This window comes from Somniosus microcephalus, chromosome 22, assembly GCF_052327205.1.
Source record: "Somniosus microcephalus isolate GS21.2 chromosome 22, FLI_Smic_1.0, whole genome shotgun sequence".
In the NCBI taxonomy this organism is placed as follows: domain Eukaryota; kingdom Metazoa; phylum Chordata; class Chondrichthyes; order Squaliformes; family Somniosidae; genus Somniosus; species Somniosus microcephalus.
This window is the reverse complement of record NC_141008.1, coordinates 23,109,402-23,133,755: the sequence shown is the minus strand read 5'-3', so window position 1 is coordinate 23,133,755 and position 24,354 is coordinate 23,109,402. Positions and strand designations below refer to the sequence as shown.

The following is a 24,354-nucleotide window of genomic DNA, read 5'->3' as shown; positions in this document are numbered from 1 at the left end:
ACCCGGGCCATTTATTCCCCTTGTGTGACTGACCCGGGCCATTTATTCCCCTTGTGTGACTGACCCGGGCCATTTATTCCCCTTGTGTGACTGACCCGGGCCATTTATTCCCCTTGTGTGACTGACCCGGGCCATTTATTCCCCTTGTGTGACTGACCCGGGCCATTTATTCCCCTTGTGTGACTGACCCGGGCCATTTATTCCCCTTGTGTGACTGACCCGAGCAATTTATTCCCCTTGTGTGACTGACCCGGGCCATTTATTCCCCTTGTGTGACTGACCCGGGCCATTTATTCCCCTTGTGTGACTGACCCGAGCAATTTATTCCCCTTGTGTGACTGACCCGGGCCATTTATTCCCCTTGTGTGACTGACCCGGGCCATTTATTCCCCTTGTGTGACTGACCCGGGCCATTTATTCCCCTTGTGTGACTGACCCGAGCAATTTATTCCCCTTGTGTGACTGACCCGAGCAATTTATTCCCCTTGTGTGACTGACCCGGGCCATTTATTCCCCTTGTGTGACTGACCCGGGCCATTTATTCCCCTTGTGTGACTGACCCGAGCAATTTATTCCCCTTGTGTGACTGACCCGAGCAATTTATTCCCCTTGTGTGACTGACCCGGGCCATTTATTCCCCTTGTGTGACTGACCCGAGCAATTTATTCCCCTTGTGTGACTGACCCGGGCCATTTATTCCCCTTGTGTGACTGACCCGGGCCATTTATTCCCCTTGTGTGACTGACCCGAGCAATTTATTCCCCTTGTGTGACTGACCCGAGCAATTTATTCCCCTTGTGTGACTGACCCGGGCCATTTATTCCCCTTGTGTGACTGACCCGAGCAATTTATTCCCCTTGTGTGACTGACCCGGGCCATTTATTCCCCTTGTGTGACTGACCCGGGCCATTTATTCCCCTTGTGTGACTGACCCGGGCCATTTATTCCCCTTGTGTGACTGACCCGAGCAATTTATTCCCCTTGTGTGACTGACCCGGGCCATTTATTCCCCTTGTGTGACTGACCCGGGCCATTTATTCCCCTTGTGTGACTGACCCGGGCCATTTATTCCCCTTGTGTGACTGACCCGAGCAATTTATTCCCCTTGTGTGACTGACCTAGGCCATTTAACGTGTTGTCGCCTCCCAAATCCGTGCCCATCTTTCCCGGATTTCCATGTTTGAACTCCTCCAATCAGGTTTCCACCCCTGCCACAGTCCTGAAACGACTTATCAAAGTCACAAATGACATCCCACGTGACCGTGGTAAGCTATCCCTCCTTGTCCTTCCCGACTTGTCTGCAGCCTTTGACACGGTTGACCACTCCATCCCCCTCCAACGCCTCTCCACCATTGTCCAGCTGGGTGGGACTGCACACGCCTGGTTCCATTCTTATCTATCTAATCATAGCCAGAGAATCACCTGCAATGGCTTCTCTGTCCGTTCCCACACCATTACCTCTGGTGTCCCCCAAGGATCTATCCTTGGCTCCCTCCTATTTCACATCTGCATGCTGCCCCTTGGCGACATCATCCAAAAACACAATGCCAGGTTCCACGTGTATGCTGACGACACCCAGCTCTACCTCACCACCACCGTTCTCGACCCCTCCACTGTCTCTAAATTGTCTGACATCCAGTACTGGTTGAGCAGAAATTTCCTTCAACTAAACATTGAGAAGACCGAAGCCATTGTCTTTGGTTCCTGCAACAAACTCCGTTACTGAGCCACTGAATCTATCCCTTTCCCCGGCAACTGTCTGAGACTGAAAACAACTTTGGTGTTGTATTTGACCCCGAGATGAGCTTCTGACCACATATCCGCACCATCACTAAGACTGCCTACTTCCACCTCCGTAATATCGCCCAACTACCCCCCCTGCCTCAGCTCATCTGCTGCTGAAACCCTCATCCATGTCTTTGTTACCTCTAGACTTTACCATTCCAAAGCACACCTGGCCGGCCTCCCACATTCCACCCTACATAAACTTGAAAACTCGGCTGCCTGTGTCCTAACTTGCACCAAGTCCCATTCACCCATCAACCCTGTGCTCGCTGACCTACATTGCCTCCCGGTTAAACAACGCCTCGATTTTAAAATTCTCATCCTTGTTTTCAAATCCCACCATGGCCTCCCCCCTCCCTATCTCTGTAACCTCCTCCAGCCCTACAATCCTCCGATTTTAATCGCTCCACCATAGGCCTTCAGCTGCCGAGGCCCCACGTTCTGGCATTCTCTCCCTAAACCTCTCTTTCCGGCTTTAAAATGCTCCTTAAAACTTTCCTCTTTGATCAAGTCTGTCCTAATATCACTTTATGTGGCTTGATGTCAAATTTTCTTTGATAACGCTCCTGTGAAGCGCTTTGGGACGTTTTACTACGTTGAAGGCGCTATATAAATACAAGTTGTTGTTGTTGTGACACAATCTATTTGCTGACTGCAGGGATTAATATCAGGTCTCCCTGAATTCGGAATCAAGAAAGAATGTGGATCATTTAACCCATTCCTGCCTGCTGGTGTCCTGCATAGCTCAGTGTAGCTCATCATCATCCCTGGCATCACCTGTATTAAATACACAGTCTGCTCCCAATAATTCCAATGTAAATAACACCACAAAGTGGGAATTTAGTGGTCACAGCAATTTGAATTATCAGATGATTTGAGTCCTGCAACATTGAATTAAGAGTACTTTGTAATTTTTGTAAAAAAAAAGGCAAAACTGCTTAATTATAATCTAATTAAAACTGGAAAATATCACTTCAGGTTCATGAGTGTGTATTCTGCTATTTGAGGAACCATATGAGGAAGTATTGAAAAGTCATTATAAAGGAGGGTCAGAAAGGCCCTCAGCCAGAGTCTCCAACTAGCCCCACAGCTAACCAGGTCAGCAGGCAGCCTTCCCAGCCAGTCCGCCATATGTGACCTCAGCCAGAACCCCAGCCAGCCAGTTCTTCCACAACCTCTCAAATAGTCTGCCCCACAGTCAGTCCCTCATTCAAGAGATCATAAGCATGGCTGAGGTGGAAAATGAAAGATTCACACTGGTATAGTAGGAGGTAGTTTTTTCCTAAGCTGGGGTAGAGCTGAGGGGCTTTACTCTATAGCAGCCAATCCCATAGCGGCCTCTCCCACCACTTCCTGTTCAAACCCATTGAATCAGCTTTGCAATTTGCCCATAGTCATCAACACTGTCCTGTGTAACTATCCCTCCTTATCCTCTTCACAGCATTCAACACAGTCAACCAGTCCACCTTCCTCCAGTGCAACTCCTCGATGGTCCGCCTCCATGACACTGCCCTCTCCTGGTTCCATTCCTCCTTGACCCAATGTGGTCAGTTTACCTCCTCCACTAGTCCATCCTCTCATTGCCCACATTCACTTTCAGTGTGCCCTAAAGCATCATACTTTGCCCCTTCCTGTTCCCTATCTATATGCTGCCTGTCAGCAACATTATCTGCATTCATAGAATTCATTTCCTTATGTACACCGATGACTGACATACAGCTCCACCAGTTGGTCTACACCTCTGATTTCACTATGGTCTGGCTGATTTCAAGTTCTGGATGATTTGGAACCTCTTTCAGATCACATCTTGTTCAGCTCTTGCGAAAAACTTCACACTTCAGGCCCCATCTTCCTCCCAGATGCTCGGTCGTACTGAAGCTGCAGACATGCAGTGTCTTAATATGAGCTTCAAACCCCACATCCTGTCCATTAACAGGGTTGTTTACCTCCATCTCTGGGATATTACCTGTCCACCCTCAGACCCACCTTCATTAGCTTGAGACTCGGTTTTTCCAATGCTCCCCCAACCTGCCTCCCCAGGTTCACCCTACACAAACCCCGACTCATCAAGTAATCTGCAGCCTATGTCTATCCCACACTAACACCCACTCACCCCTCGCCAACTACCACTGTCCCCGGAGCATCCACTTTAAAATCTTGCTCTTTGCCAGCAAAGCTCTCTATTGCTTCGCTCTATCCCATCTCTACGACCTGCTCCAATCATACATCTCAGTCCTCAACCTCTGCTCATCTTGCCCGGAGTGACAACACTGGCACCACTTTCCGCCACACGTTATCTTGACACATGAAAATTCTCTACCTTATAAAAAAAAACATAATTTGCATTTAGGTGTCAGCTGTGGCTCAGTGGGTAGCACTCTCACCTCTGAGTCAGGAGGTTATAGGTTTAAGTCCCACTCCAGGGACTTGAGCACATAATCCATTACTGAGGGAGTGCTGCACTGTCGGAGGTGCTGTCTTTCGGATGAGACGTTAAACTGAGGCCCCGTCTGCTGTCTCAGGTGGACTCAAAAGATCCCGCGGCACTATTCAAAGAAGAGCAGGGGGGTTCTCCCTGGTGTCCTGGCCAATAGTTATCCCTCAACCAACATCACTAAAACAGATTATCTGGTCATTATCACATTGCCGTTTGTGGGAGCTTGCTGTGCGCAAATTGGCTTCTGTGTTTCCTACACTGCAACAGTGACAATCCTTCAAAAAAGTACTTAATTGGCTGTAAAGTGTTTTAGGATGTCCTGAGGTCATGAAAACGCTACAGAAATGCAAGTCTTTTTTTTCTTTCTATTTTATGTGTGGCCAAAGCTGACAATCATTTGATACCAGTGAAAAACTGTTTTCCTAGATTTGCAATATCAGCCTGACGGAGAGAAAGTCCTTAATGTGTTTTTTTCTATTAAGGGGATAATGTGTATGAAGCAAATTAAACAATGACCCCGATTAGTAAGGTTTTACTGGTTAGGAGTCAGTGTCTCTCTAGTGTCCTCCTAAACTCAGGCTGCCACTGTCCCTGCCCGGGCATGTCTACACAATGCAGAGTTGTTTGTGTGTGCGTGGTGGTGCTCTCAACTGCTCAGTGCAAACCAGAGGGCCCCTTGTCTATAGATTGAAGTGTGTGTGGCCTGCTGCATTCAGTACACACTTAAACCGGCTGTATGGTGCATGTCTGCCAGTACGAAAGAGATTGGACATTGCGCTGGTAAGTAATACATTGGTTTCTTAGTGCACATAGTGATGTTGTGAGGTTGACTCTGATTGGCTGCAGTGATGTGCAGGCTACCACTTTCACACTGTTGCCTAGGATCAAACTACCAACTCGGTGACGTTTCACTAGGGAGAGAGCACATGGACTGTAGAGCCATTTGCTGCTCTTTATGGGGACTTGCATGTTAAATTCCCCCTCCCTGCATCAATTACTCCCCCTTCCCTTCTACAAATAGTGATGGTTGCTGAGGTTAAGGATACTGCTACTTTGCTAATCATCAGCTAATAGTATCTAATGATATGTTGACAGGGTTTGAGGAAATAGAGTAGGGGGAGGCTTGTGTAGAGCAGAAACACCGGCACTGACCAGTTGGGCCGAATGGCCTGTTTCTGTGCTGTAAATTGTATGTGCCTCCAGGCCATTTAACCATGGGGGATATCACAGCTCTGTCTGCTCCAGTCTTTACCCAATGTCCGCAAGCGTAGACTTTCCAGCAAAGAAAGCTGGCTAGCCATTGGGAGGGGTACCTGGCTGATTGGATTTCTCCTTCCTAGCACAGGACCATTGGGTCCATTTATACCCTCCCCCAAACTGGTCAAGATTTAGCCTTGAACGGCTACATTCTACACAGTGAATTGCATTTACCCACTGATCCATTGAGGGCACTTTCATGACATTTTCAATGTGGTTCCGCTGAAGAAGCTATGGGCATGGGGTAGATTTTACTCAGTAGACGAGAGTTTCTTGCGACAGGGGCACATATTAAGGAATTGGGTGCCCCATGGATGGAAAGTTGTGCAGGGTGCATTGCGCATGGCCATTTGCGCATGACAGAAAACTGTGTGGGGCCTGCTACCCTCTGTACCCGATTTCCAACCGTGCACTTCTATAATGCAAACCTCTGCGAGGGCCAACGCATAACATCTGCTCTTGATGTCTCTCCCACTCGCACCCAGATACTGCCTCCACAGGTAGCAGTCAGTTGAGTGATTGAGATGATACGTTCACTGTTGTAGTCAGTCTCGCCGAGTCAGCGTAGATTACCATAGGGGGACGGGGAGGGAGGGCTGTTGTCCTCCAGTTACCCCTAAATCACCACCAATGTGTGTGGCAATATCTAGCAACAGGGCTTAAAATAGAAAACACAGGACCTGTAAGCTTGTGTTAGGAGAGGGAGGGGGATGGAGCCCATCTGGTATTGTATCATATGGAAGTTTGCACACAGCGCACACCGAAACTGTATATGTGGGCACCTGACTTTGAAGTGTGAGGTAAAACTTCTTCAAAACAAAAGCAAAATACTGCGGATGCTGGAAATCTGAAATAAAAACAGAAAATGCTGGAAGTACTCAGCAGGTCAGGCAGCATCTGTGGAGAGAGAAACAGAGTTAACGTTTCAGGTCGATGACCCTTCGTCAGAACTTCTTTCCTGCTTGCTTTGGTGCGCATGCGTTTGGGAAGATTTTTATTTTCTGGAAGGGCATGAGGCAGAATGTTCCAAAGCAGAATCTCGGCATTTGAAAAACAAATGGGTGAGTTCACCCAGCAATTCCTGATCTTGAAGTGAGTTTACCTGGCCTCCAACCATTGGGTGTTCATACAAGCAGTGGCGCTCACCACTCACGTGGACGTACTATATTAATCACTGGCAGTGCAGAGGCAATTGCACCTGCTCCCAATTTTCCCTTGTAAGAAAGGCTGTGGTGAGAAGAACCAGGAAGCCATCATTCTCACCACACTAGTCGGCACAGTCAACATACCTTGTTCCCATTGAAACTTATAAAATTCTAACAGGACTAGACAGACTAGATGCAGGAAGGATGTTCCCGATGGCGGGGGAGTCCAGAACCAGGGGTCACAGTCTAAGGATAAGGGGTAAGCCATTTAGGACAGAGATGAGGAGGAATTTCTTCACCCAGAGAGTGGTGAACCTGTGGAATTCTCTACCACACAAGGCAATTTAGGCCAATTCATTAAATATATTTCTTAAGGCTAAAGGGATCAAGGGATATGGGGAGAAGGCAGGGACAGGGTACTGAATTTGGATGATCAGCCATGATCTCATTGAATGGCGGAGCAGGCTCGAGGGGCCGAATGGCCTACTCCTGCTCCTATCTATGTTTCCCCTTTGAAATGGCTGCAATCACACCCTCTGTGTTCCAACTGCACAAAAGAAGCTGACTTTAACATCTAGCTGCTTATAGAATATTTTAAACACAGTACATCTAGCTTGCATTTCCTGTCTGTCACGCTCCTCTGTCACACTTCCAAGTGTCACACTCATCATTCTGCATCACACTTCAAAGGAAAGTATAAAGAAGCAAAGGAACTCTCCAGGAAAACAAAATGCCAGGATGCTAGCAGTCTCAGTGACTTCTGAATGAACGCAGTGTTTACTTAACAGCAGTTAGACTTTGCTGCCTTAAAGCTAGGACTTATATGGTATAATGTTCCACACTTTATAAAACAGCACATGCTTTGACTTACTAGGAGTGTAGCTACACCCAGATGTTGCACTTTATTACAGATGCAAAACATCCCTGGAAAGGCTGTTATTTTTTACTGGATTTTTAGACCTGCAGTCAGAAATTTAAAACATCATTTAATTGTCTGATTTGCCCATTTAGATCACTTCCCTACAAGGAACACTGGGGCAACAACAACAACCAACTGAGCCGTGGCAGGCCATGTTCAGCACAGCTCTATCTTAGCAGATAAACTTGCAGCTATACTTCAGACTTTTACCCATGAGCAATGCCAGGGGAGATCTGCTGGTACACTAGAATGCTGAAGTATGCCCAGTTAATTCACTTCCTTCACAATGTCAAGCTCAGGGCAGTTTCATGGAATTTTATAGCAGAGAATCAGGCCATTCGGCCCAACTGGTCTGTGCCGGTGTTTATGCTCCACCTGAGCCTCCTCCCACCTTACTTCATCTCACCCTATCAACATATCCTTCTATTCCTTTCTCCCTCATATAGTTATCTAACTTCTGCTTAAATGCATTTATGCTAATCGCCTCGATCATTTAATGTGGTAGCAAGTTTCACATTCTCACCACATTCTCAGTTAAAGACAAGACCATAATAAATTAGAATATTGAGGGGTGATCCGTCAAAGTATTAAGAATGTTAAAAGCATTCAAAAAGGGTGGTAACCGAGGTACAGATCAGCCATGATCTCATTGGCCTTTTTTTTATCCCTCAATCAACATAACAAAAAACAGATTTATCCGGTCATTATCACATTGCTGTTTGTGGGAGCTTGCTGTGTGCAAATTGGCTATGCATTTCCCACATTACAACAGTGACTACACTTCAAAAGTACTTCATTGGCTGTAAAGCACTTTGAGACGTCGGGTGGTCGTGAAAGGCGCTATAGAAAGGTAAGTCTATATAAGTCTATATTGAATGGTGAGGCTCGAGGGGCTGAATGGCCTCCTCCTGTTCCTGTGTTCCTAAAGCATGGAATGAGAATTGGATTTTTGACCTGGCTCCTCAATTCAACCTATCAAGTTTCATGAGGAAAAGTTATAAAAAATTGCACCCTGATCCCAAAAGCAATTCAAAACTGCAGAACACCTAGCTACCCTTACAGCCTACATTATTCACTTTAAGGAATATAGTTCATCTGGTCAGTGCTGAAGTTCACGAAACCTTGACCAGTTGACTTCGTAGGTATGGCATTCCCAGGGTCTGAGCAACTATTATGTTCCACACAGCATCCAATCACTTCTCTGTTTTTATCCAGCTCTTATCAAAGGTATTGATCAACACGTCACCAAGCGATTTAGCTGGGAGGCTGATGTGTCGATGCAGCACTCCTCAAAGGGGAAGAATCTTACTAATTTTAAGTCTTGTTTATCAGCTGTTAACCTTAAGCAGAGAATAAGGTCAAAGCAGGGAATAAAGGTAAAAAATGTAAATTTAAAGGGGTAAAAATTCAGTAGCGCCCCCTTTGGCCAATTTTAGCGCCCCGAAAAAGTTAGCGTCCCCGCGGCCAATTTTCCCAGGTAGCACCCCGAGAGGGAGGAGGGGCGCTACTGGAAGCGCCCCGCATACCTCTTGGAGCGCTGCGAGCCAAAACCATGGTGCGGCGTCACGCCACGCTACTGCAGGCCTTCCTCCCCTTCTTGGGCCACCAGGGATCGGGAGTGCCAGCAAACGAGCCCGGCATTCAAGAGGAGTGCCGGGCTCATGGAGAGCAGCCGGCACCCGATGGGGGGGCTTCATGGGGGCCGGGGACAGCAACGGGGGCAGGTGCCAGCAACAAAAATGGCCGCCCACCACCTCCCCTTTAACTAGCGCTGCCCCGGCTGCAGGTAGGCCCCCCTGACCCCGTCGGACATAGCGTCCGGCGGTAAGTCGGGGGGCGCCACCCAATACTACAGCCGGGGCGCGAGTGGGGCACTGCGCACGGCAATGACATCATCGCCAGTGGCGCAGCGCCGTGCGGCGCTAATGGTTTGCACCGCCGCTAACCTCCCGCTGAATTTCGCGGAAGGCGTTAGCAGCGCCGTGCCCAGGCGTTAGTTGATTGGTGCTCCGTTAGCGCCCACTTAGGGTGCTAATGGGAGGCATAAATCAACCAAATTTAGCCCCCAAAGGCTCTTTATCTGAATGCACGAAGCATTCGTAACAAGACAGATGAACTAATGGCAAAAAAAGAGATAAATTGGTTTGATCTAATAGCCATTACAGAGATATGGTTGCAAGGTGACCAAGGTTGGGAACTAAATGTTCCAGGATACTTGATGTTTCGAAAAGACAGGCAGAATGGAAAAGGAGGGGGAGTAGCCCTGATAATAAAGGATGACATAAGGACAGTAGAGAGAAAGGATCTCAGCTTGGAAGGTCAGGAAGTAGAACCAGAATGGGTGGAGATAAGGAATAACAACGGGCTGAAAACACTGGTGAGAGTAGCATATAGGCCCCCTAACAGCAGCTGTACTGTTTGACAGAATATTAATCAAGAAATAGTAGGAGCTTGTAACAAAGGTAATGCAATAATCGTGGGGGACTTTAATCTTCATATAGACTGGACAAATCAAATTGGCAAAGGTAGTCTGGAGGACAAGTTCATGGAATTCGGAACAGTTTCCTAGAACAATATGGAAACAGGCTATTTCAGATCTTCTATTGTATAATGAGACAGGGTTAATTAGCAATCTCATAGTAAAGGATCCTCTGGGACAGAGTGATCATAATATGATAGAATTTCAAATTACATTTGAGAGTGACTTGCCTAAGTCCGATACTGGAGTCTCAAACTTAAATAAAGCCAATTACATAGGTATGAGGGGCGAGTTGACTAAGGTAGATTGGAAAAATAGATTAAAAGGTATGGCGGTAGGTATTTAAAGAAATATTTCATAATTCTCAACAAAAATACATTCCATTGAGAAACAAAAACTCCAGGGAAAAGTGATCCATCCGTGGCTAACTAAAGAAGTTAAGGATAGCATTAGATTGAAAGAAGAAGCTTATAATGTTGCAAAGAATAGTAGTAAGCCTGAGGATTGGGAGAGTTTCAGAAACCAGCAAAGGTTGACCAAAAAATTTATAAAAAGGGAAAAAATAAAATATGAGAGAAAACTAGCAAGAAATATAAAAGCAGATTGTGAGAGTTTCTACAAGTATGTAAAAAGGAAGAGCGTAGCAAAAGTAAACATTGGTCCCTTTGAGGCTGAGGCAGGAGAAATTATTATGGGGAATAAGGAAATGGTAGAAACGTTAAACAAATATTTGTCAAATATGTCAAAGTTGAGGACACAAAAAGCATAACAAAAATGGTGGGGAACCAAGGGTCTAATGAGGGTGAGGAACTTAATGTAATTAATATAAGCAGAGAAAAAGTACTAGAGAAACTAATGGGACTAAAAGGCAAGAAATCCCCTGGACCTGACGGCCTACATCCTAGGGTTCTAAAAGAGGTGGCTGAAGAGATAGTGGATGCATTGGTTTTGATCTTCCAAAATTCCCTAGATTCTAGAACGGTCCCAGCGGATTGGAAGGTCACAAATGTAACCCCGCTATTCAAGAAAGGAGGGAGAGAAAATACAGGGAACTACAGACCTGACATCAGTTGTTGGAAAAATGCTGGAATCCATTGTTACAGTAAATAGATTGGTATCAGGGCACTTAGAAAATCATAACATGATTAGGCAAAGTTAACATGGTTTTATAAAAGGGAAATCGTGTTTGACAAATTTATTTGTGTTTTTTGAGGATAAAGGGGAACCAGTGGATGTAGCATATTTGGATTTCCAAAAGGCATTTGATAAGGTGCCACATAAAAGGTTATTACACAAGATAAGGGCTCATGGGGTTGGGGGTAATATAGTACCATTGATAGAGAATTGGTTAACGGACAGAAAACAGAGAGTAGGGATAAACAGGTCTTTTTCAGGTTGGCAGGCTGTAACCACTGGGGTGCTGCAAGGATCAATGTTGGGGCCTCAGCTATTTACAATCTATATTAATGACCTAGAGGAAGGGACCAAGTGTAATGTATCCAAGTTTGCTGACGATACAAAGCTAGGTGGGTCAGTAAGCTGTGAGGAGGACACAGAGTCTGCAAAGGGATATAGATAGACTGAGTGAGTGGGCAGTAAGGTGGCAGATGGAATGTTGGCCTTTATTGCAAGGGGGTTGGAGTATAAGAGTAAGGAAGTCTTGTTACAATTGTACAGGGCCTTGGTGAGACCACACCTGGAGTACTGTGCACAGTTCTGGTCTCCTTATCTAAGGAAGGATATACTTGCCTTGGAGGCGGTGCAACAAAGGTTCACTAGATTGATTCCTGGGATGAAAGGGCTGTCCTATGATGAGAGATTGTGTAGAATGGGCCTATACTCTCTGGAGTTTAGAAGTATGAGAGGTGATCTTATTGAAACATACAAGATTCTGAAGGGGATTGACAGGGTAGATGCTGAGAGGTTGTTTCCCCTGGCTGGAGTGTCTAGAACTAGGGGGCATAGTCTCAGGATAAGGGGTCAGCCATTTAGGACTGAGATGAGGAGGAATTTCTTCACTCAGAGGGTTGTGACTCTTTGGTATTCTCTGCCCCAGAGGGCTGTGAATGCTGAGTCTTTGAGTATATTCAAGGCTGAGATAGATTTTTGGACTCTAGGGATTCAAGGAATATGGAGATCGGGCGGGAAAGTGGAGTTGAGGTTGATGATCAGCCATGATCTTATTGGATGGCAGAGCAGGCTCGAGTGGCCGAATGGCCTGCTCCTGCTCCTAATTCTTATGTTAATACTTGTATCTCCAACTTCTGCCCTCATCGTTCAATTGAATAGTCTGTTCCCATCTACATGAAGCATTTCATTCAGCAACCTGGATCATGTCCCCTTCCTCTAACAAAAACAACTCAGCTCTGCAAGTCGCTTAGCACAGCTTCCAGTCCCAGAACCATCAATGGTGCTCCTCTCTAAACCCTCCTCAATGGTGCTCCTCTCTAAACACCCCCCCAATGGTGCTCCTCTCTAAACCCCCTCCCTAATGCATCCAGTCCCAGAACCATCAATGGTGCTCCTCTCTAAACCCTCCCCAATGGTGCTCCTCTCTAAACCCTCCCCAATGCATCCAGTCCCAGAACCATCAATAGTGCTCCTCTCTAAACCCTCCCCAATGCATCAAGTCCTGTTAAATCCCCAGTAATATCATCAGCACTCATCATTTAAAAAGAAATACACTGCAAACCCAACATTAGAGGTGGTCTATAAATCAATCAAGTTTAACAATTGTAATTTTTTTAACAGTTAGATGTTTAAAAAGTGATTAGATAGTGAAATTCTGTTCTTAAAGGGGCAATGTCTTCCTGAAAAAAGATTTGACAAAATGTTATTGCTTTTAGAAGAGTCACATGTCACATACTAGTGACACCATCATGTATTTCAACAATGTTTACGTCTGTTTGTAAATAAAGAATATAAAGATTTGACTACATTATATCATGAAGATTGTGGCCCTTTTAAAGGCTCCCTGTGTAATCGAGTTCCTCATGATAAGAGTCCTTCTTGAAAAGGGGTCAGGATGATGAGACTCCCTTTTTAAAGGGGGTTACAGATGGTAAAACTCCCTCATTAATTTTCCATATTTGAATTGTCTGTCCTTTTTATTTGTGCCACTGGCGTGAAACCCTTTCCAATGTGTTAGGTTGTGGTGTGTTCAAATACCTTGAATCAGAGCCTCCTCCTTTGATTGTATAGTTTCATTAACATTAGCAAAAGTTTGAAGTAGTTAGAAGTATTGCCCTATAAGCAGCCCATTAAAAGGTCAGAGCCCAGGTATGCCAGGTACTTTCCCCTTTAGTAGACTGGGCTCTGGACACTTCTGGGCCTTAAGAGAAAGGATATTGGTATGATCGCTCTTAAACCTTATCTACAGCAGCTGTTAATTCTGGTCTAAGACTGAATGTGCAGCTGTTGAGAATTACATTGTAATGGAGAGCCAGTAAGTTTATAACTAAACCAATCCAGACCAACAATAAACACAGTGTCTGTGCCCTCCGAGTTCAAATCTGCGGTGGCAAAAATACTTGGTGTAATATCACCGTACAGGTGTCTGCTGGAGGCAGTTATTCTTCCAGTTAAATTTATTTTTATCGCCATTCACAAAGTAAATGAGCTAAGGCCTCCGTTAAAATGAGAGAAAGGGCTTTGATAGAAGCGCGTACTAGAACACCAGTAATAATCATTTCCGCTACACTTGTTTCTTGATTCATGTTCCAGGCTGTGTCTGTACCATTACATGTTTCTAAGTCTCAGAACGAATCGTTGAACAGATGCCCTTCACCCATGCCATGAGACAGTAAATCAACCGAAAACAAATCTATCTTGTTCTCTTCTTTAAACATCTATTATTGTCTGTGTTTTGTTTATCTCCAAATCAGTTCGTAGACAACAAACAACACTTCTAAAATACATCAATGGAGCTTTGCTCACCCAACACCAGAGAAAAAAGGTTTTCAAAAAATAGTGTGAAATAGCAGAGTATAACAAATGCTTAATTACTGTGACTGCCAGAGGGCTTTACAATGGAAGAATGCTGACATAATTCTGATGTGTTACTCTAAACTGCCTCATAACTCTCTAGTCTACTGTATGAAACAATGATCAAGGACGTCAGTGTTGGGATGTCAGTGCTGGGGAATGGGAACCCAGCATCAAGCACACCCGGGTTGTGTTTAGCATGACTCCTCTACTCTATCTCAAATGGGTTAACGCCTGCAGAAAAATAGCAGACTCGAGAATTTAGTACAAGTGGGTCAGGTGGTTGTATGTGAAGTTTACCGATTGGAACGTCTAACCTCGTGAACTTCATACAACAACTTGTATTTATATCGCGCCTTTAAAGTAGTAACATGTCCCAAGGCGATTCACAGGAGTATTATCAAACAAAATTTGGCACCGAGTCACGTAAGATGATATTAGGGCAGATGACCAAAAGCTTGGTCAAAGAGGTAGGTATTAAGGAGTGTCTTAAAGGAGGAAAGAGAGGTAGAGAGGCGGAGAGGTTTAGGCAGGGAATTCCAGAGATTAGGGCTTAGGAGACAAGGGCGCCAACGGTGGAGCGATTAAAATCGGGGATGAGCAAGAGGCCAGAATTGGAGGCATGCAGAGATCTCGGAGGGTTGTAGAGCTGGAGGAGGTTACAGAGATATGGAGGAGCGAGGCCCTGGAGGGATTTGAAAACAAGGATGTTTGGCAATTGTTTTCGTGACATCTATATACACACTGAATGAAAAAATGTATGCAAATATAGTTTAGGATCTATTTATTTTGCTGCACTTTTTTGCACTCCTCAATATGAGGAATGTACATGCTAGGGAACGGAGCACTTTCCACTGTCACATCCAAAGGCCGATTTTCAGTCTGTGTTGCCAGTTGATGCCTCGCCTGCCTGTTGTGCATATTGGGAATTGGTCTTTCAGTGTCAGCATCAAGCACTGCCAGCTCAGGTACAGCATGGGTCAGATACAGGGTTCAGCCCCTGAAGTCTGCTCGAACAATGCACCCTGGCCATTACCTCAGAAGATCATCCTCTACTTCATTGGTGCGATACTTTTCCCCACTAGCCATCTTTGTAGTCTCTCTGAGAATCACTGACCATTCTGCTGTGTCTGAGTGAGACAGTTAATTTAGTTCCAACTTGTGCTTAATGATAGGCAGTTTTCAGCTACGGGCTCACATCATCCAGAAACCTAAACTTTTTTCATCTACGACTCCTACATGCAGTTGAGACGATCCTCCCATCTATCTGACCTGGGTTCAAAGCCCAGCTCTCACAGTGTCTGACCAGTTGTTTAAGTGGGCTGAAACATTTTAGAATGTTGTACTGGTTCTTGGCAGGGTGACAGAAGAATGAGAGCTGGCCAAGAATTTCACTTTCTCAGCTCTTGGCATACACACTGTGTGAACATCATAGGATCACATAGAATTACAGCACAGAAACAGGTCATTCAGCCTAACTGGTCTAAGCCGGTGTTTATGCTCCACACGAGCCTCCTCCCACCCTATTTCAATTGGCATTCAGACCTGCAGCCTTGTCGGTGGTGTTGCAGGTAAGGACTTTTACCCAATTCCCACAATGGTTGAAGTGGGCTGGAACACTTACCGTCATAACTTCAGTCAAGAAGCTCCAAGTAAGCATAAATTAATCCAATTCATCAAGGTCCGCAGTTCCAAACAGCTTTACGCCCGTGGGCTGCTCTCAGGAACGTTCCAACACGCTGCACCATGATGTGGAAGACGGGCGTCTGTGCCTGTAATTCCCCATATTGCAACCTCCTGATATTAAAACATGCCAAGGGGAGACTTGGCACTTTTTCATTGTAAGAAGGGGAAAAACCTACAGTATCAATAAAAAAAAGTTTTGTCGTCATCACATCGAAATGGGTCGGGGCTTGGGTGGATACGGAGGGGGGCGATGGAAGTCCCATCCACCAGAACTCTGCTCTGAAGCACAGGATCAGGCTTGTTTGTGTTGTCGCTTCCTGCCCCCACCCCCCTCTCCCCTCCCTACATGGTCAAGTAGCTTGCACGCTCTTAGACCAGACTATCACATAAAGAATGCCTATTTGGATGATACCGGAATACTCCATTATCTGTAGATTTTACTACATGAGTTGTGGGAGAGGAAAAAAACTTGGGCAGAAAACACAACCTGCGTGATGTTACTGTTCTTCTATTTGTCTTTCATAACCAGTCACCACCAACTTCCCTGTCAGTAGAAGGGTCAGCTTGAAAGGGTGAGGCAGCTATCGGGAGAAAATTGTCTGGGTTGTTGATGCTTAAAAGGGCTTTGACGTAACAAAACTCACTACGCACTTGGTTTGAGTATAAAGCAAGGCTTTAATCAACTTGTTTCAAAACATGGCGGTCTAGTTATCTTTCACTAGTTCCTGTTTACAAAATGTCCTGGGCAGGCTGGGCCCACGCCCGAGTATTTATACTCCTTGGATGGTGCCACCAGCTGGTCGTCCAGTGTTATTTCATGAGACTTTCTTCATGGATCATAAGATTTATAACAGGCTTCACTCATCCAATTGGTGTAACTGTATAGTAGGAAGTACCACTGTGGGAACGGCACTGTGCAGCTGTGTGTTCTGTCAATTGTGTTTTTCTAAGAGCACTTAACGTGATAGCAGTGACATCACGCACATCAGAGCCAAACAGAATTCACTTCTAATTATCCACCCTCGCTTAAAGTGGACCTGGAGAAAGAAAGGAAGGAGGGAGAAGAAAGGACAAAAGAAGAGAAGAAAAAAAGTGAAACTGAATAGAGAAAGAGAAGGAGGGAATGAAGAAAGAACAAGTGAAGGAGGGGCGAAAAAAGCAAGGATGTGAAGGTGGGGAGAAAGAGAGAAGAGAAAACAGGAAAGAGAGGAAGAAAAGAAGGGGAGAAAGAAAGAGAAGAGATGGGTGTAAAAAAAGGAAGAAGTGAAGGAGGAGAGTGTAATGAGAGAAAGAAAACTGTCCAGAGAGAAAGAGAAAAAGAAAGGGGAAAATATTCGTTTGGTTTGCGCCTCCCGTTAGCGCCTTAAGAGGGCGCTAATGGGGCGCAAAGCAACTAGCGCCCGGGAGCGGTGATGTTTGCGCCGCTCACGAAATTGACTAGACATTTAGCGGTGGTGCTAAACACTACCACCACGATCTCCTGCGCCCGCAGATCGTGACGTCAATCGGGCGTGAAACGCCCCGGTAGCACCCCGGACCGGATATTGAGTGGCGCCCCCTGCCTTACCGCCTGCCGCTAGCAACGACAGGTTGAGGGGAGCGTTTTGCAGTCAGGAAGGGACTGGGGGAGCGCTATTTAAAGGCGACTGCTTCCTGCCTTTTGTTGTCGGCGAAATTTTTGCACCACGCATTCTGAGAGAGAGAGAGAGAGAGACTGCAGGAGATATTCAAAGCTGTGTTGAGGAGTTTTGGGTACTGAGCAGCACTTTGCAGATTCTTTCTGATTTGATCTTCCTTACAGCGATTTAGAAGAGACTATGAGGGTTGCACTCTGAGGTCTTTCCCTGGGCCTCTCCATTGTTCTTTTCAACAGATTTGATGTACAGGTCTCTCCAGGCCGAGATTCAAGGCTGCAATGAGCAGGGTGTGGATGGAGAGCAAGATCGACCCTCCCCTTTAAGAACTGGCTGGCGCCAGTGTGTCTGTGTTCCATTGCTGACTGACAGCACCTGCGCTGCTCCTGCGCTCTGAGGTAGCGCCTCGCTCCTCGGCCTTTGCGCCTTAAGACAGGTGTGCAGCGCCTGATTTAGCGCTCCAATCACCTCCAGGGGCGATAAAAGCCAAGTTTGCAGTCGGAGGCGATAATTTGCGCCCGGCCGACAATCGCGCCCCAAACAGGGAGATACTGAATTTCTCCCCCAAAGTTTCTAATGTGAGTTCTCAGTTGCTGAGATGTTCTGGTGATACTTTTCACTCCTGACTGCCTCGTGTTAGTTTCCAACAAACAATGACTGTTAGCTGTGGCTCAGTGGGTAGCAACCTTGCCTCTGTAGGTTCAAATCTCTACTCTGGAGACTTAAGCACAAGAAATCTAGGCTGAAACTCCAGTGCAGTACTGAGGGAGTGCTGCGCTGTCAGAGGTGCTGTCTTTTGGATGAGATGTTAAACCGATGAACGTAAAAGATCCCATGGCACTATTTCATAGAAGGGCAAGAGAATTATCTCCGGTGTCCTGGCCAATATTTATCCCTCAATCAACATCACTAAAGCAGATTATCTGGTCATTGTCACATTGCTGTTTGTGGGAGCTTGCTGTGCGCAAATTGGCTGCTGCGATTTCTACATTACAACAATGACTCCACTTCAAAAGTACTTCATTGGCTGTAAAGCGCTTTGGGGCATCCGTTGGTTGTGTAATATAATAAAAAGTGAGATGGTATAGGATTGGGTGTCTTTTTAGAATGATTACATCTTTATTTTTGATCTTAGACTAGCTTTTGAGCTTTCTGCTTCTCTGCCCCAATGCTTAGTGCCTTAAATGAAGGATCAGGGCGATTCCGCAAGGAGTAATGACTTACTACTCCAGTTACTGTCCCTTAAACGTCTTCCTTTTAATACTACATTGGTCAAAACAAATATAAACCACAGCTCCACAGAGCACAGTGATCACATCAAACCAAAATAAGTATGGTGCCAAACGGTAGTGTTACCCATAGATTTTCATGTCTGTGCATAGAGAAAGGCGTGTAGACAGATTCAGAGATGTGTTTCAAGATTTAAAACCCTTACAACAGAAGGATTTTTGTCTCTCAGTCATTGAAAGGGTTTGTGCAGAAATTCAGGTCTTCACTTTGTTATCAACCCGCCAGCGTCCCTCTCTCATCCCACTGTCTTTGATTTTAACCAGCTCTTCTGAGCAGGCGGGAAGGACACCCACCAGGAACCTACGGGGTCCTTCTTCGAACATGCAGATCGGGCTCTAATGATGTCATCAGGACCCGACTGCTATTTTAACCACGGGCCTGAGCAGGGAATCTGTTGTGGATTTTCCACCAGGTCAACCCAGTGGGAAGAGGAGCCGGGGCCAGAAGAGGCCTCCTCCAGGTCCCACAAGGATAGCCTGGGCCCTGGCATACCTTCCCTCCGCCCATTGCGAGGCCCTTCCCACAAGCTCCTCTGTGACTTACGTCCTGCCACCAGACATTGCACTCCTGCCTGCCGGCCAGCTTCGGACAGGTAACTGGCCGGTGGCATGCAGATGAGGCCCGGGTGTTAAGATCACCCAGTCCTCCCGCTGCCAAGGTCAGTTTGATCTGCCACCTGCCCAACCCTCGCCCACCCGATTCCCGCCTTGAGTTAAAATCGTGGCTTTAGTGTTTGGTGAAACAGCCTGTTGGTAAATATTACTGCCATTCCTCGAACAATTGAAAGAAAACCTGGAGAATGAAAGTAAAGGGGTGCAATCCAAATGTCCCGCCAATCTCTTCAAATGTTTTTATGATTTCATTCCGTGCACTGTAATCCAATCTACATTAAAAAGCACGTTCTGACTCTCCCCAGAGGGTAAATGAGTCAGTGAGTTACCGAGCCAGGATTTCCCAGGTTCGATTCCCCAGTCTGAGCTGAATTAGCTGACTTCATTCAGCCAGGGCTGCAGTAGGGACACCAGTTGGCCACGGCCCCCAAGGTAAGACAAGGGAGACAGTCAGTCAGAGTTTCCTCAACATGATTGCTATTGTGTGATTTAGCTGGAAAGTGCACGTCTGAATACTGGTTGAGAACAGGACTGGGTTCTGTTAGGATGCCACCTTGACTTGGTAAGATAGCCTGCTGACATTTGCTATCTAATCCAGATTCATGAATGGGGAATGGGCCCTTGGTTGAGGTACCTATATCATAGCATGAATCTGTATGTTCAGAAGAGGAGAGAAAATGGATTATTTTTCTTAAAAGGGCACATTTTATACACCTTTGAACTACTCAACGAGTGAGTGTCTTATCATCTCTCTTTGATCAATAGCTCAGTGCAAAGGAGGCTTCCTAAGTTTTAAAAGTGGGGTTTATTTAATTGATACCACACTTTGGAGATTGGCTCACTTACGTTGATACTTTTGATATCGAGCTGTCAGGTTAAGTGTTACATTGCAATCCCACAACTGGTGCCTTGCACTAATGACGGCACTGCTTGAGAAACTGCAGAACTTCCAGGTTTCCATTGTTCCATTTGTCATTTGTAACTGATGGGATTCTTGGCTTCTGTGTTCCTGATGATTCTTGTAGGTAATTCACAGCTCCCTAAATCCTCAGAGAGTATTTTACTTACCAATGTAGCTCAGTAAATTTCGTAGTGTTCCCTTCTTAGATTATTTCAGCTATTGGTTCAATCCCACGCCTTCACAGGAGCTTCCTTGTCCTGCAGAATAACACTACACTGGACATTATTTTAGGCTTTAACTGTCAAAGTGTATTAAATAATTATAGAAAAAGCAAATAGTAGCAGCAATGCCCATGCGCGTACTATGTCTTTGTTTGGGCTGTCTAAACACAAAATTATGTAACATTTTAAATATATGTTTTCTTTAAGTTCAAATGACATGGTCTGTATAACCATGAGGATTTAATATGGCAAAACTGGGATAGCCAGGAAAATCTGGGGCTTCTCCCGATCGTCTGTCATAATGTTGGTGTAAGATCTATGGAAACCCAGGAGAAGTGGCATAAAACACATTTATGCTCTTTCTCTCCTGGCTTTCCACGGATGTTTTTGGTTTTGGAGCTCCCGCACATAGAGCCTCGCACTCGGAGCAGGCATCAGAAATTTGGGGGAAGCAAAGCTCTGGCACACTTCGAATTTTACTGCGCTATCTTGGTAAGTAAAACACTCTCTGAGGATCTAGGGAGCTGTGAGTTGCCTACAAGAATAATCAGGAACACAGAAGCCAAGAATGCCTACAGTTACAAATGATAAGCTCTAGGAGCACTGAGGATCAAAATTCACCCCTATGGTGCCATCACTGTGGAACAATAGGGGAGAATTTCCGCTTCCACATTGCTGGCACATGCTGGGAGTGCATCTCAGGTCTTTCCCAGACAGAAACTCTTCCCTAATATTACAGATGGTTCACAGGAATGTAGAACCAGAGTATTGTTAAGCGGTTTTCCAGCAGAAAGATAAGAAAATTATATCATAAACAGGTCAGTGTTGAACCTCCATGGGGGGCCCTTCCGATTGTCCGATGTAACTTTGGCGGAAGATCCGCGTGACGCCAGGAGAAAGAGCGTAAATGCGTTTTACACCACTTCTCCAGGGTTTCCATAGATCTTACACCGACGTTGCGACAGACAATCAGGAGAACCCCCAGATTTATTTTGCCCCAAGTTCTAATAATGTCATTGAATGACTGAAAGCGCTTGTACAAGATTCCTCTGCCGCCGGTATTACAACTGAGATGTTAACTCATTACAATCGAGGGGCAACTGCTTTCGATAAATTACTGGGAAGGAGAATTTGGTACATCCACGTAAAGCAGCAGTAACCTTTACCCTGTGCAGTCCTCCTGTCGACTGATTCTAACCGTGGTCTCCATACATTTAATGTTCCATTCATGAAAGACAAAGGCCTAGAAATTCACTGGCATCCCGTTTGGGGCGCCAGCCTCGCCAGAGCGCCGGAAGTACCGCCCTGGAAGGAGTCGTGGCCGCCTGCCGCAATTTCAGTTTCAGCGCCCCAGACGGAAGCGCGGTGCTACTCGAGGCGCCCCGCATCCCTCTTGGGGCGCTGCAACTGAAAATCGCAGCGCAAAGTGCCGCAGCGCCACACGCAGCGGCACGGTGCGCTGCGGTACTGCAGGCCTTCCTCCCCTTCTTAAAGGGGAGGGGCCTGCTGCAGCGCGCTCAAAGAGTGCGAGTGCCGGCAAAAGAGCCCGGCACCGAGGAGAAGTGCCGGGCTCTTGGGACACAGCCGGCACTCCACGGGGGGGATACTCAGGAGGCTGGGGATGGCGGCGCGGAGAGATGCTGGCAAGCTGCCAGCAAAAAAAAATGGTCGCCCCGCACCTCAGCGCCTCTACCGCCGCAGGTAGGCCCCCTTGAACCGGTCGCAAATTGCGACCGGCGTTAAAGCAGGGGGCGCTACTAAATTTCGCGATCGGGGCAGTAGCGGGGCGCTGCGCACACCGATGACATCATCGGTAGCGGCACAGCGCTAACGGCTAGCGCCGCCATTAGCGTCCCACTAAATTTAGCGGGAGGCGTGGCCAGTGGCGCAAAACCCACGACGTGCCCTCTTTGGGCGCTAACGGGTGGCACAGGCCACTGAATTTCTAGGCCAAAAAGAATTCGAAATTGACTCACTCTATACTGGCTTATATTTTTATGTCAGTTTTGTTTCCGTCTCCCCTGAAAATGCCCACTGTTGGGAAGAGGGGGTGTTGGGGAACAGTTCCAGCAGCCCCTCCCTCCATACCTCAGCAAGTGCGCGATCTTCACCTCTCAGCCTGAGGTAATGAGTATTGGTGGGCTAGTGACTGTAGCATGCAAAGAATCATAGCTGAGCCGAATTCTATTCTCAATTTCCAGCAGGGGCCACCGGTTAGTGATCAGGGGTGGATGGGGAGGGGGGATGCTGGTACTGAGGCCAATTGTGGCATTCCATCTGCCTCCCTGACTACCAACTAACTCATCACAGACCAAAGATCAAACCTGATATCTTCCTGGTCTGTATGGATCAGTGCACATCAGATAATGACGCTGTTAATAATTCTTATCGTTTCCGACAGCCTCTGTACCTGACATTGATAAACCCTGTAGAAGGACCTGCCAGTGCTTTACCCTAAATCTGTCAGGAAGCCAACCTTAAATCATAAATACATGCCAATAAAATCTATGTCAATACAACCAGTGGATTAAGTGGAACAAGACATAAAGCACTCAACACTTCCTGTGGACCCCTTGGCCTCCCTGATAATAGATGGCTGCAGACTTTCCTGATGATATGAAATGAAACCTTCTTCTGTTAATTCTGCTTTGTAAAATATCACACTCAGTGGGTTTAGGGATCAATGGGATGGATCTGAGTTTAGTTTATCTGTCTAGAGAATGGCAGTGGAGCCTCCAGCCTTTATGGATTTGTTCTGAAGCCCCTCCCGCTCAGCATCTCTCCTGAGGGTTTACTGACCACTTCTATCAATCAGCGGGCAGAACGAACCAATCATGATCCAAACTATGAAGAGGGAGGCATCTTAATATTTTTTTAAAACCTAGGTTTCAGTAGCTTGATTTTTTTGGGGGAAAAGGATGAATTTGGTGCTTTTCAAACTGAGGGACATTAGTGCTGACAACGCATTTCCCATTTCGGGCACCCAATATCCGGGTCAAACACACCCCATTCAGGTTTAGCAAAAGTCCCTCCCTCCATTCTCCAACAACACATTTCATCCTTAAGCTCAGAAGCGTGCCCCCAACCCAAGAGGCCCCTGCAAAAGCTGCAGCGCACCCCCCAGGGGAGGGACTTTAACTGGGAATGGGTTTCAGGCAGGTGTTCGGGGGGGGTGGGGGGCAAGGATCAAAGCCCCACCGATGGAATCAAATTGAGGCCCAGGTCTCATTTACATCCCATTAACCAGCTGCTCGCTTGAAACGGGTAGAAAGGCACGTCTTCCTGGTTGCTGGCAGTGGAAGGCTGGGCAGCCCCGGAGGCATACAGGTAAGTAGCGGGGGAGAACATCTGCAGGTCTCGTGGGTGGGAATGGGGGGGGGGGGGGAATATGGGGATGGGAGCTGAGGGGGGATGGGGGGAGATGGGATGGGGTTGATGGGGGATATGGGGAGGGGGGATGGGAGATGGGGGATGGGATGGGGTTGATGGGGATGGGGGGATATGGGGAGGATGGAGGGGGAAGGGGGGGATGGGCGATGAGGGGGGATGGGGGAGATGAGGGATGGGATGGGGTTGATGGGGGATATGGGGAGGATGGAGGGGGGAATGGGAGATGAGGGGGGATGGGGGAGATGAGGGATGGGATGGGGGTTGATGGGGGATATGGGGAGGATGGAGGAGGGGATGGGAGATGAGGGGGGATGGGAGATGGGGGAGGGAATGTTCCCTTTAAGCTGCATGGCTGTGCAGTGCTCTGCCGGCTTTTAAATAGAAAAACTGCACCATACACGGAATTTTGAATGGCCCGTTAAAGGGGCCGTGCGGGCCAAATAAAAATTAGAGGGAAGATTGGTGGGCGGAACCCGAGGAAGCGGAGGCCCAAACTTTCTTTGTGGGACCAGGAGGAAGCCAGGTTAGAGGGGTAAGGATAATTGGACCAGGGCGCTCGGAGGCAATTCATCCCCGTTTACAGTTAACGGTCACCTTTTATATAAAACTTTACTC

General features: G+C 46.6%; 1 protein-coding gene across 1 annotated transcript in view; it reads left to right on the top strand.

The window, feature by feature from the left end:
* Positions 1-24,354, top strand: part of clip2 (CAP-GLY domain containing linker protein 2) — a 194,050-nt gene that overhangs the window by 1,797 nt on the left and 167,899 nt on the right. The gene's annotated exons all lie outside the window — the stretch shown is intronic.